The following is a 9457-nucleotide window of genomic DNA, read 5'->3' as shown; positions in this document are numbered from 1 at the left end:
CAACCCTGGAGATAGAAAACCTAGGAAAGAAATCAGGAGTGGTAGATGCAAGCATCACCAACAGAATATAAGAGATAAAAGAGAGAATCTCAGGGGCATAAGACACCATTGAAAACATTGACACAAGAGTCAAAAAAAAATGTGTGTTCTTTTGTGATTGTGTTACCTCACTCAGGATGATATTCTCCAGATCCATCCATTTCCCTAAGAATTTCATAAATTCATTGTTTTTAATAGCTGAGTAGTACTCCATTGTGTACATGTACCACAATTTCTGTATCTATTCCTCTGTTGAGGGATATCTGGGTTGTTTCCAGTTTCTGGCTATTATAAATAAGGCTACTATGAACATGGTGGAGCATGTGTCCTTATTACATGTTGGAGCATCTTCTGGGTATATGCCCAAGAGTGGTATAGCTGGGTCCTCCGGTAGAACTATGCCCAATTTCCAGAGGAACTGCCATACTGATTTCCAGAGTGGTTGTACCAGCTTGCAAACCCACCAGCAATGAAGTAGTGTTCCTCTATCTCCACAACCTCTCAAGCATCTGCTATCACACATGGTATGCACTCTCTGATAAGTGGTTATTAGCCCAGAAGTTCAGAATACAGGAATAACAACCCACAAACCACAAGAAACTCAAGAAAGAAGATCAAAATGTGGACATTTAATTCCTTCTTAAAATGGGGAGCAAAATCCCCACGGAAGGAGTTGCAGAGACTAACTATGGAGCAGAGACGGAAGGAAGGACAAGCCAGCCTGATATAGCTGTCTCCTGAGAGGCTCTGACAGTACCTGACTAATACAGATGTAGAGGCTCACAGCCATCCATTGAACTGAGTACCGGGTCCCCAATGAAGGAGTTAGAGAAAGGACCAAAGGAGCTGAAGGGTTTGCAGCCTCCTAGGACAAACAACAGTATGAATTAACTAGTACCCTCAGAGCTCCCAGGGACTCAACCACCAAACAAGGACTATACATGATGGGTTTGATTGTTCTGGCAGCATGTGTATAGTAGAGAATTGCAAAGTCAATCATCAATGGGAGTAGAGGCCCTTGGTCCTGTGAAGGTTCTGTGCCCCAGTGTAGGGGAATGCCAGGGCCAATAAGTGGGAGAGGGTCGGGTGGTAAGCATGGGGAGGGGGGAGGCAACAGGGGTTTGCTCTTGTTGTTTTTGTTTGTTTGTTTGTTTCTTGGAGGGGAAACTGGGAAAGGAAAAATCATATGACATGTAAATAAAGAAAATTAAAAAAAAAAAAGAGTCAAAAAAACAAAAACAAAAACAAAAAAACCCCAAAAAACAAAAAAACAAAACCAAAACCAAAAATACGCAAAAAGCAAAATGCTCCTAACCCAGAACATCCAGGAAATCCAGGATGCAATAGGTATAGAAGACTCCCAAGGTAATGGGCCAGTAAATATCTTCAACAAAATTATAGAAGAAAACTTCCCTAACCTAAAGAAAGAGTTGCTCATGATCATACAAGAAGCCTACTGAACTCCAAATAGACTGGACCAGAAGAGAAATTCCTCCCATCACATAATAATAAAAACACCAAATGCACTAAACAAAGAAGGAATTTTAAAAACAGTAAGGGAAAATGGTCAAGTAACATATAAAGGAAGGCCTATCAGAATTACGGCAGATTTCTTACCAGGGACTATGAAAGCTAGAAGATCCTGGGCAGATGTCATACAGACCCTACAAGAACACAAATGCCAGCCCAGGCTACTATACCCAGCAAAACTCTCAATTACCATAGAAGGAGAAAACATGATATTCCATTGCAAAACAAAATTTACACAATATCTTTCCACAAATCCAGCCCTACAAAGGATAATAGATAGAAAACATCAACATAAGGAGCAAAACTACACCCTAGAAGAAGCAAGAAAGTAAACTTTCAACAAATCCACACAAACCTAATTCCTTCTCTTACAGCAAAAACAACAGGAAGTAACAATTACTTTTTCTTAATATCTTAATATGAAAATTAATATTACCAACATATTCTAATCAATTGAAATCCCAAAACATGAGGAATTAGAAATTTGTTGATTGTCATCCAATGGTCTCTCTATTTTGGAAATTGAAGAAATAGGTCCAATATTATACAATCCATATACACTTTCAGTTTGTTTGTTCATGACAGTGTCTTGCTGTGTACAATATAATGGTCTTGAGATCTTGCTTCTCCTATCTTAGCCTCTCTATTAGTAGTATTGTTTATTTCATGTTTTTACACTATACTATGGTTTTCAGAACAGGTTACATATTTTAAAAGTATTTATAAACCCAAAAGAAATGTAGACAATTAAACTGGGAGGGAGTTTGTAAGAGAACAACAAAGAGTGAGACTGAATGCTTTGCTTGACATTTGTAACTCTTGTATCAAGTTACCACAGTAACAGCCAAGATTTTAAGCTCTAATAAATACAAAACAAACAAACAAAAACACTTTATATATTTATGTTCATTTAAGAAAATATTAGTAGTGATGTATTATTTTGAAATATACAGTTAATATGTTTGGAGTTGTTTAAAATTTATATTGAGAAAAATGTTTGTATTTTCAGTATTGCCATAGACAAGCATCTGCATAATACTGTTAAATTGATTGTTGTTTTATATCAAACAACTTTTATAATACTCATTTTTATTGTTATAATGTTTTATAAATTTTAAAGAATATGACAAAAAGGATATTGTAGGCATTGAAGGGGGGTCTCTGGGAGGAGTTGGGGTACAAAAGGGAAACAAGAATGTGATGCAATTATATTTACTTAAAATATGTTTTTAAATGTTAAAAAGTTCAGATAAATTGAAATCATGTAACTTTTCTCATCTTACTGTAATAAAACTTAAAAAAAAAAAAAAAAAGGTCTGAGGTTACAGTACCTAAGCAAAGTAAAAGTGATGTGAGAACTGTCATGTGCTGGTGCTTTGGTATTTGTCATGAAAGACCCCCAGAGCTCAGTGTGGCTCTGCTCTCTTTTGAAGACCCATGGTGTGTGCACTGCCATGGTGGAGGGGCCTCCTTGACATTCTTTCTCTAAAGCTTTGTCTCCTTGAAGGGGAAGTTGAGTCTTGCACAACCCACTAGTCCATTATCTTTGGACCACTCAAATTTAGTTCTTGTTGGTTGATGGCTGTGTCTGTCCCTGTCTTTTCTCTTGCCACTGTCTTTGCCCACATGGTACTGAGTTACACACCTAAGAACCAGAGCCTGGCACTTAATGAGAGCTTTACATAGTTGTCTTTGCCACTGCTGTTCTTCTCACATCTGCTCCAACCATATGCAAAGATCTGTACGAACGCAAAAGTGGATTTCTTTCCATAGAATCCTAGGACTGGAATTAACTTGATATTAGAATCTTCTCTTCTAGATTTGTTTTCAAGACACAGTTTCTCTCTATGGCCCTGGCTGTCCTGGAACTCACTCTGTACACCAGGCTGGCCTCAAACTCAGAAATCTGACTGTCTCTGCCTCCCAAGTGCTGGGATTAAAGGCATGCGCCACCACTGCCCAGCTTCTTCTAGATTCTTGACAAATATTTGAGTAGATACCCAATCAAACCTTCTGTTCTTTCTGCCAGATGTCATCTTCTGGGCTAGTTTAGGCTACCACTAAAGGGCAGCAAGTATTCAATTTGCTGTCCTATCACTTGACTTGAGCCTAGGTTTAAGTAGAATCTTCATCATGTCAACTTGCCAGTGGCCGCTACATTACACTCTATGGTCAACTCCATTTCTTTCCTCAGCAAATTCTCTGATCATACAAATTTCCTTTCTTCAACGGGCATGTGTGTTTCTTTAACATGTTTCTTCTACCTTTAGAAGTGAGTATTTACAGAAGTAGAACTGGAGGTGCCCAGGCTAACTTAGCTGGAAGTCAGAGCATCTACATGGAGCATCTCACTTCACACTTGCTCTTAGGCTTCTTTCTGAATATGCCTGAGTTTCATTTTTTTTCTGCCTGTAAAGTGGACACAATTGTAATTATGCAGATGCTGCATGGAATGAATCATATAAGTGGTGCATGTTGAGCTGCTGTGTAGCATGATTGCCTCTCTTGAGACACTCATGGCAATTCCCTGTGAACTAAGCCTTCCCTGGCCTTGGCTCAGATTATAAAGTAAAGAGACCAACAAGGAACACAGGCAGATATTTCAGGTGTGGGCAAGTGTTTCTTAACCTGAAATCAGCATCTGCTGTCTCACTGTCTAAGCATTATCCTGTGCATGGGGTGTTATGTATGGCTGATTGAAAGCAATCTCTCCTCTTCCTTGTCTCACACATAGGCACCCATCTAATGCCAACTGCATGGTACTGTCTCCATATTATCTCTCCTGATTTTCTTTCCTGCCTTAAGTCTTAAAAGTGGGAGAATGAGAGACTCTACAGGATTCATGCACTGTATTCCTCTCTTTTTTCAGACTCCACTGTAAATACTATGTTGCTCTTCTCAATCCTTAGCCTCGGGGGACGGGGCTGAATATTTGTATCAATGTCAGACAAGGTGAGGATCGACGTGAACTCTTGCATGTCACACTGCTAATGACTTGCATCTTTATCCACATGGCTCCCACCAGGGTTTCTCCTGCTCCTCTGGAAGAGGAATTCCACCTTTATAACTTCAAGGCTGTACTTATTTTTACAGAGAATCCGTGTTTTCCTAAATGGGCAGTTGGACCTCTTGCCATAAGAAGACGGCAGATGACAGGTTAAGACACACTTAATATGTAGGCACACTGCATTAGGCAGGTGGGTGGGAGAAAGCAATTATATGGTTTAGATACACCAGGAATGATAATACCTGGGAAGGTTTTGTGTCCAATAGTGAGGCCTCAGGAAATTTTGCTTTATGACAAAATCAAGAATAAACCCTTCCATTTATCTTACAGAATGATGGGACAGAAGATGTCTGCCACAACATATAGTTTCTGTCTACACTTAGTCACAAAACACTTCTGTGACCAATATGTCTCTTATGTTTTAAAGGACAAAATTACACTTTCATTTAAAGATCTTAATTGGTTTATTTTTGGCTCTAGAATTGAGTAACATTTTACTCCATAAAATATAAAAAGAGTTGTGGCAAGACACAAGGAATAGATTGTTAGTCTAGAGAGAAAGGCCAAAGAGGACAGAAACAAAGAACATGAAGGACGTTGGTTCTTTCCACACGGAATGGGGACCAGGGATAAAACAGTAGAAAACGGAGAAAGAGCAGCGTCAGGCTGTCTTTTTTCTGTGAGGACCAAGGCTGAGGATCTTCAATATGGCGTCCCTGAATCTGGCATGTCTTATCTCTCTAGTCCCAGTTTCTCAGGTTAAGCAGTTTAGTTTCAGCTCAATGAGGTGGACTTTTGCATGAGTGACTCCATTTCAATTGTCTGGCCTGGCAGAGGCTCAATCCACATACTGACTTCAAGTAATTTCGTTTATCCTTTCTCCTGTGCAGCTTCTTCTTTCCTTTCTTTTGTTCCCAAGGTATGAAGGGTGTCTTCTTGTCTTAGGAAAGCAAAACAAAACAAAGCAAAAACCTTCATGAAGCTATATGGAAGCAAAGCTGTCTGGATGCTCAAGCTGTTTGCATTGGTCCCTACACACGAATTACTTGGTGTCAAGGCCCTGAAGGGATGAGGGAGCTTTTAGCACCTTGAAGGAGAGAGAAGGATATGGGCCACAGGGAAGACAGTTTTAATGGGGAAAGGAGGAGTGCACAGGAGCAGGAGCCTAGGCTGCCGGGACAAAGCCTTTGTCAAGTGTCATGGACATCAGGAGTTGGGTACCAGGCCAGGTGGAATGGACAAATGAGCAAGCTGAGGCAGACAGAGACCCTAAGAGACTCTGACATGGGTTTGCCACATGTAATGATTTCATGTAGTCTTAGGTGTTTTTACTTCTAGATTTATATCTCTTATAAAAATTTAGAGCAAAGAGAGTGAAGAGTCTTTTCAAAAACAAAACAATCCCCTAACTCCCTGAAGATTGACTTGCTGATAAGTAGTCGCTTAATGTGCCCTTAACAGCATTTTAGTGTCCAGTTTACCTCCTAGGAGAGATTAGCTTACTCTAGCTCAAGGCTCTGGAAAACATGCAATAGTTTTAGCTTCTAGATAGTATGTATATTTCTCCCCCTTGTTAGCATAAATGCCAGTACAGTGATTCAAGCCCAGAATCCAAGGCAATTTTATCTCATTCACGATTACTATTTACACACAGGAATACCCTTCCTGTCAAACTGTGCCAAAAGAAAAAGATGGCATTGCACAGCTGCATATTCAAGTATTTGTACATAATGTTAGCATAATCTAAAAACACATGGCTGGTGTAAGAAATATTAATAAGATGCCAGACATCTTCTTGTTAATGTTTGAATGTATTTCTGTATCTCATTGTCTCTGGAAAAAAAGAGAGACGTAGGGTCTAATGGTTAGGTGATTCGGCTGCCACTGTCATTTATGCTTCCTGATTATGCTGATGGGTTGTCCCCATCTCGGTCTTCCCAGATTGCATTGTTCTTCCTTCAGCTGGTTAGTTTCTAGTTTTCGCATCAGCCCCCAAAGAAAAACCAGTTAGCGGTGCTCACATTTCTGCAGCTAATCTCTGGCTTATTAGATCTTTTTCTATAATTGCATTTCAGGGGCTCCACTGAGCTGCCAGGATGGTTGGCTTGTGTCAGGAGTTACTATAAGCCTTGCGGATGGCAATCCTGGGCTTTACAAGGTAAGACAAATGTGGTATTTGGAGGAAAATAGATTGTTGATGGCGAGGTTTCATAAGAAACATTTGTTTTCCTTCCAGCTTTGGTTGTTAAATTAAATTATGACTTTGAGGAGAAGGGGTTCTAAATTCTCTCTTCCTGTCTTGAAAGAATATTCGCTGGATTTTATGCTGGGCCTTCTCCTTCACTTTGTCAGTGGCTGGCACCCCAGTGGATGCTGCTGTCAGCTTAGGATAAGTCATATTTCAAGCATATTTTTTTTCATATTGGGCAGCCAAAATTAGTGCAAGGAATGTCAGTCTGTTGCCAGATCTGTCAATATAAAGTTTAGATCACAGTTAACTGGTGCCAGTTTAGCTAACTACCTGACAAAAAGGCTCATAATATGCCGAGAAGAATGATCTCACTTTTAAAGTGATAGATGCTCAAAGCCGGCAGGGATGCTGAAGTTGACATTGGACTTCTGCAAAAGAACTTGAAAATGCTATGGGAAAATGGCAGGATCTGGAAATGGATGGTAGATAAAAAAAAACCCCATCTTTACTTCATACAACTTATCTGCTAAAGAGCTCAAACTGCATCCTCAGTGTGAGGCCATGCAGAAATCTGTCACATGATAAAATAGGCTCTTGGTTCAGCCTTCTACTAAATAGTCCAGATTCTAGGAGAGGGATCAGCTTCGATCGCTCAGGGGTAAGTAGTTGAGTGACATTTCTGAGAATACTCACTGTGTTAACAAATAAGAACAGAAAATATATCTTAGCTAAAGTTTAATTCCAAGTCTTTCACGAACCAAAGGCAGATGTTTGTGATCAACAGCTGGCCCTCATACATGTGACAATTCAGGGATTCATGCTCTTTTCAACTACCAGTTTGAGTGTGGTAGTACCAGTGTTGACCAGAGCCTTTCCCATTTTAACGAGCATCTGAACCAGCAAGTGAGCTTGCTAAAATTCATATTATGTTTCCAGCAGTCTAAACAGAATCTCAGCCATGCACTATTAATGAGCTCCAGGTGATATCTGTGCTGTTGGTTTAAGATGACACCTGTCTTCAGTGGCTTCAGTATCAGCCATGTAGTACAGGTGCAAGAGCCAAAAGCATTAAGGCAGCGGGGATTCCTTTGGGGAAGGCTCTGAAGTGATAGCACATATACCTACATTTATTTTATTTATTTTTTATTGAATATTCCTTTTTTAAGATATTTTCTTTATTTACATTTCAAATGACATCTCCTCTCCTGGTTACCCCTCTGAAAAAATATCGAAAACAAAAACAAGAACAAAAATCAAACCCTGTTCCCTCCCTCCTCCCCCAGCTCACCAACTCACCCTTTCCTACTTCCTGGCCCTGGCATTCCCCTACACTGGGGCATAAACCTTCACAGGACCAAGAGCCTCTCCTCCCATTGATGACCAACTACGCCATCTTCTGCTATACATATGTTGCTGGAGCCATGAGTCCCCCCATGTGTACACAGATACACACACACACACACACACACACACACACACACACACACACACAGCAAAGAGATCTGTACAGCTGAGATCAGATGGATGGATTCAGGATTCTACTCCATGTTAACACAGCAATCTATATGACACCCAGAGGTACATCCACTCTTTATCCCTGAGTGTTCTAAGAGGTGGAAATGTTTTTTTTGTTGGTTTTTTTTTTTTTTTTTTTTTTTTTTTTTTTTTTTTTTTTTTAATATTGTCATTTCACTATCTTTTTTGGGGATAGGTATGCCTAGCAACTCTAATTCTTCTATTGGGACTTCCAAAGCTACTTAGCTTGGTTTCACTAATCCTGTGGATTTAAAATCAGGTTGGGTCACAATTTCCATGTCTTAGAACATTTAGGTATGAAGAGCGGATATGACTCTGGGTGTCACATAGATTGTGACACAGTGCTATGATGACACCACTTACCTCCTGGAGTCCTGACTCCAACATTCTAATGTCAGGTCTACACTTCTCTTTGCTATTTGTTTTTCTCTTCCTTTCATCCTTCCCTTTCTTTATTATTGAGCTAGGGCCTCACTCTGTAGCCCAAGTTAGCTTGGAACTCATTGTGTAGCCCAGGCCTGCTCTGAATTCATAACAATCTTCCTGCTTCGACTTCCTGAGTATACATATTATATATATGTGGCATCATGCCTTCCTTACCCCACTGCATATAGGGTTCACTTTGTCCCATAGTGGGCAATTTTCTCACGGCTCCTTATTACATTGATATTCACAAGGTGCATTCATCCTCAGAGAGATCAGGATCCACATCAGGCACAATTCACTTAGAACAGCTTAGTAAAAAGGTGGCTGGGCGTGAGCTGTGAAGACAGTTTTACTTGTCGGAACACAAATGCTTTTAGAGTTGGCCTTTTCACCACAAGTTTGGGGTCAGTTGTGAGTTATTTGTTTGAGTGCCTGTAGCCTGTGGTTATCACAGTGTTACTCATAATTACCTTATGATGTGTAAATCTGTAGATGGGAAGAATGGAGTTATATTAGCTATACTGTTTTATGCTAGGCTGCAGCAGAGGAAAGCCCTACAGGTTTGATTGTGCTTTTATAGGTTTTGCAATCACATCTTTGAAAGTTAGATTGCTTTGCTGCCTTGGTGAGGGTATAGCCACTGGCAAGTTTTTAACCCTAATACATGCGTGTGGCTTACAAAGCCTGCCTAGTTGTGTGTGTGTGTGTGTGTGTGTGTGTGTGTGTGT

The sequence above is a fragment of the Mastomys coucha genome, unplaced genomic scaffold (genome assembly GCF_008632895.1).
Source record: "Mastomys coucha isolate ucsf_1 unplaced genomic scaffold, UCSF_Mcou_1 pScaffold15, whole genome shotgun sequence".
NCBI classification, from domain to species: Eukaryota; Metazoa; Chordata; class Mammalia; order Rodentia; family Muridae; genus Mastomys; species Mastomys coucha.
Note: the sequence above shows the minus strand (reverse complement) of the source record.